The following is a 5,033-nucleotide window of genomic DNA, read 5'->3' on the forward strand; positions in this document are numbered from 1 at the left end:
CTGCGTTCAGGATCATGACTAAAACACCACACGAGTACATACGGGTAACATACGAGTAACATACGAGTAACATACGGAACATACGGATACATACGAATACATACGACTAACATACGAGTAACATACGAGTAACATACGAGTAACATACGAGTAACATACGAGTAACATACGGATACATACGACTAACATACGGATACATACGAATACATACGAGTAATACGAATGTTTTTCTCATAAAGGAAGCAGTAATTATAAGCCTTGCAGGCATTTTTCACGTCAGCAAACACGTACCCGGCTCAGTTTGAGGGGGGAGGGAGGGGATGTTGATCGACCCCCCAAGGCTTTCGTTAAATTTAGTCACAGTAAAATAAATTCACATGGAGTGCAAAACCCTTTGCTTGCGCTACAAGATAACAATATATTTTGGATGTCGCTGATGTCGTATGACGTCATCAGATCCGCCATCTTGATTTCACTATTTCAGCTTAAGTTGCCTATGATAAATCAGTGCAAAATCAAGCCAGAAAGCTTAAATGGGGTAAAAGATTATGACAGACCTGCTCTGACTTCCTTACGTGTCTTAAATGTAAACTGGCCTGACAGTCATAATCATCTACGGGAGCAACATCCAAAATATATTGTCATCTTGTTGCGCAAGCTAAAGGCGGCGAAATACGAGATACAAAAACCCTCAACTTGGCGCGCAACATTATTTCGTTGCAAGTTTGGGTCGATTTCTCCCGTTTTTCACCTTGCATGATCAACTTGTCGCGCAACAAAAACATTTGTTGCGGGTTGAAGAAAGTTGTTGCGAAAAGTAGAGCGCGAACCTACTCTGAGCAACAAATTTTGGCTTTGTTGCTTGTTTTTCATCAAGCTCACAACTTGTCGCACAACAAATGTGCTCTTGTACTAGCAAATCAACCACCCAGCGCCCTGCATTTCTTCAACTCGCAACAAATGTTTTTTTTGCGGGTCAAGTTGATCACGCAAAGTGAAAAACGCGAAACATCGACCAGAACTTGCAACGAAACGATGTTGCGCCACAAGTTGAGGGTTTTTGTATCTCGTCTTTCGCCGTCTTAAGGGTTTTGCACTCCATGTGAATTTATTTTACTGTGACTAAATTTAACGAAAGCCTTGGAGGGTCTATCAACACCCCCCCCCCCCCCCCCCCCCTCAAACTGAGCCGGGTACGTGTTTGCTGACGTGAAAAATGCTTGCAAGGCTTATAACTAGAGCTTCCTTTATGAGAAAAACATTCGTATTACTCGTATGTATTCGTATGTATCCGTATGTTAGTCGTATGTATCCGTATGTTACTTGTATGTTAGTCGTATGTCAGTCGTATGTATTCGTATGTATCCGTATGTTCCGTATGTTACTCGTATGTTACCCGTATGTACTCGTGTGGTGTTTTAGTCATGATCTGCGTTCAGTTTAGTTTGCAAACTACCTTTCCTCAAAACATTCGAACTCGTAACATAATTACTAGTGGGAAGATGACCTTTGAGTGCAAAGCGGTATTGGGTTACAGGCAGCCGTTGAGAATTTGAACTCGTTATAAGACTTTGTATGGGAAACAAAATACCGTCGATTATGAAGCCTAAAAAAAACGCTCAATTTTTTTTGGTTCTTATTTTACCGTTTCGGAAATTCCGTGTTTTCACTTTCCTAAGACGAAGTCAAGGCAACACACTAAGATTTCGACCGTAAGCTCGCGTAGTCAGCTCGGAGGCGGTTTGCGCTTCGAAAATCCATCCCGAAGCGGCGCTCGTAACTATGGAGCTGTTCGAATCGTTCATAACCTCGGATCGAGCGAAAAACGGTTTTAGCCAAAACTGTTCGACTTTTGCGCCGATTTCACTAAGGTTCGTTTAAAGATTAAGGCTAGGGTGATCGATGTCCCTAGGTCTTCTCGTTTTTGTTTCGTCGAAACGAGGTGAGCGATCCAAGTTGATCTGGTGTGACTTTTGTTTCTTCCCGTTTGAAGATGATGGTAATCTTTGTAAGAACAGGTAATTTATAGTTGTACTTGGCGGAAAAGTCGAAGAATTCTTTATGTGCAATAACTGTAAAAGTGTTGGCCAGCCTTTATCCTTGCCATGGACTAAATCATACCTTTGCAGTATTAATTTTAAAAATGATTAGTATTGTATGCAATAAATAAAAGGAAAATTTAAAGTTATTAATATCATTAAAGTTCTACATGTAGTCACTGTTATTTTTATGTGACCCTCAAAACATCCTATACTATTTCAGTGGCTACCAAGATGGAAGCCACCTGAAAGGCCAGATACTTGGCTACTACAGAATATAATTTCCAACAAAGACAAATTTACTGTAAAACAAAGGCTACCAGAAAAAAAATGAAAATGGTCTTTTTTTGGGCAAAGACCTGAAGGTGCTCTTCTAGAGATTGATGATAGGGATGATTAGAAATCAAGTTGCTGCAGTGCGGGAGGTAAAGGGTAATAAATTAATAAAACATAACATTATATATTACAAATTGCTTTTGTCTTTTTCCCTTGACACCTTTTATTACAACCAAATCACCGGTGATCCTTGCAATCTGATTGGCTCTCAGCAGTGCAATTTATTCCCAAATCACACTGTTTTTTGCTCTACATGTAAATTGCACCATTTCCCCAGCCAAAGAAAAAGGAACACTTAAACAAAACAACCACTCTGATTTCAAGGTTTGTTTAAGGTAACAAATCAAATTGAAGGAAAATGAAAGACCAAGAAATCCATTGCGTGTTGAATTTTGCAACTTCTGTTAGCAAATGAATCAATAACATTTTGCTAAGGACTAAAATCTTGTATTTGATAATAGTAATTGAACTGAGCGGAGTGCAATTTGGTCTGAAATCACACGTGTGATTTCAAAATTGAACAAGCTGGCGGCACGAGTTTGATTTGAAATCACCAGTATAATTTCAGACCAAAATTGCACGACACGAAGTTCAATTACGACTTTATTACATCCATTTAGAAATCACACAACAATTATTCAATCGCGAAAATTAAGGATTTTAGTCACTACCGGTATTTTATTGAGCCAGGTGGGAACAAAAAGTTGCAAAATTGGCCACAGAATGGTTTTATTTGTCTTCATTTTTATGTGCAATTTGATTTGTTACTTTAAACAAGCCTGGAAAGCCGATTGTTGTTTCGTTTTAGTGTTTCTTTTTCATTGGCTGGGGAAATGGTTCGATTTAGAGAAAAACATAGTGCGATTTGGGAATAACTCGCACTGTTGAGAGCCAATCAGATTGCAAGGATCACCCTGATTTCAAAATGGATGTAATAAAGTGATAATGGAACCGAGTGAAGTGCAATTTTGTTCTGAAATCATACTTGTGATTGCAAATCGAACTTGCGTTGTGCGCTCGTTCGATTTTGAAATCATACGTATGATTTCAGACCACATTGCACTCCATTCAGTTCCATTACCGTTATAAACTCCCTAGGCCATCCCTAGGTGTGGAGTAAAATCATCTGGTGTTAGGCAGAGTAAAATCGTCTGGTATTAGACAGAGTAAAAAGGGAAAGTACGGTCTAGAACAAGTTTCTCTAAATTACTACAACTTTTCCCCAGGTATTCGGAAATAATTGCCGTTTTGTCCACTTTCCTGTGAAAATGTGACAAGAGGACTTTGAAGTTGCCTCTTTCGTGACTTGGAGAGCACCATCTTGGTTATGACGTAGCAATAGTCAACAAACGTGTTCGACCTTACCAAGTTTTTTGTTCCCCAATCACTTTCTCAATGTTGCGTGACCTTTCTGCTCCAAGAAATTCAAATGTATGATGGACCATGGTAAATGGTCTTGTCGCCATAAGTACGACAGAAACTCAAGTCATTTAATACTTGTACATTCTCTGGTCAATCAAACTAGGTGACAAAAATCAGCCAGAGCAAATGTAAACAAGACAAAAACCTTGAACATGCGACATAGAAATATATTCAACAAGCGTACTTTCTTTTCTTTTTCACTTTCTCTCTTCAGCGACAGCCATCTTTAATGCTTCAGCAAACTTATTTGTTTCGCTGACGAAACTCTCAGATGTTGCTCAATTCACATAGCAAGGATTTTTCACAGGAACAATTACCGCTGTTGGTGTTTTACGCTTTCGAGGGAGATGAAACATAGACACTTTTCTACTAATTAAAAAAACCAAAAAAAAAAAAAACCAAATAAAAAAAAAAAAAAAAACAGAAGAATCCACCGGAAAATGAACATTTAAAGTTTGCCTGCGAAAGTAAAACATGGATAGATTCCTCAAACTCTGTCTTGTCTGTCGGGGTCTGTCATTTTGCCAAGGAGGACTTCAAGCGGGAACTTCAGATATATGAATATTGGTCTTGGTAACATTCGCTTCATACTGAAATCTCAGTCAACCAGGAGTAAGAAAACTGATACAAGTAATATATTGACGACTTTCACCGTTATGCACTTTTCCAGGCAGTAAAATAAACAGCACGAAATATAGTTCAGTTTTGTTAGCTTTATAGACACTACTGAAACGATTTACTCTTACGATCCAATGCAAATATATAAATCTAACAGGGATCTCGTAGAAAGCAACAGTAGACCATGAGTTTAAACTTGGTTTCCAGGCGTTTATTTCACAGCAATGAGCGCGGGATAGCACTGCGAACTCTCTTTCACTTCGTAAAACTCCTGCATATAACTCACATATAAAACCCTGTTTAAAAAGGTATACCTTTTCTGATGTACCCTGCGTAGCAAGCGTTCATTTTCGACAGAAGAGATTTTCCGCAAACTGTCCGCGCGAAAGTTGGGGCAAGAGACTGAGGGAACTCTTGCAAGAAGACCCCCTATTTTTGAAAAACCCGTTCGCACACGAAAGGGGGCTTCTGATTGGTGCGGCACAATCACAATGATTGACAGGCGATAAATTTTCGACCAAAATGTTTCTTGTTATTTCTAGCGTGACAAAGACAATGGCGGAAGATGTGAAAGGTTTTGAGTCGTGTGTTGAAGCTGAGCGAATCGGTTCTCGGTTT

The sequence above is a fragment of the Montipora foliosa genome, chromosome 8, assembly GCF_036669935.1.
Source record: "Montipora foliosa isolate CH-2021 chromosome 8, ASM3666993v2, whole genome shotgun sequence".
Lineage (NCBI taxonomy): Eukaryota > Metazoa > Cnidaria > Anthozoa > Scleractinia > Acroporidae > Montipora > Montipora foliosa.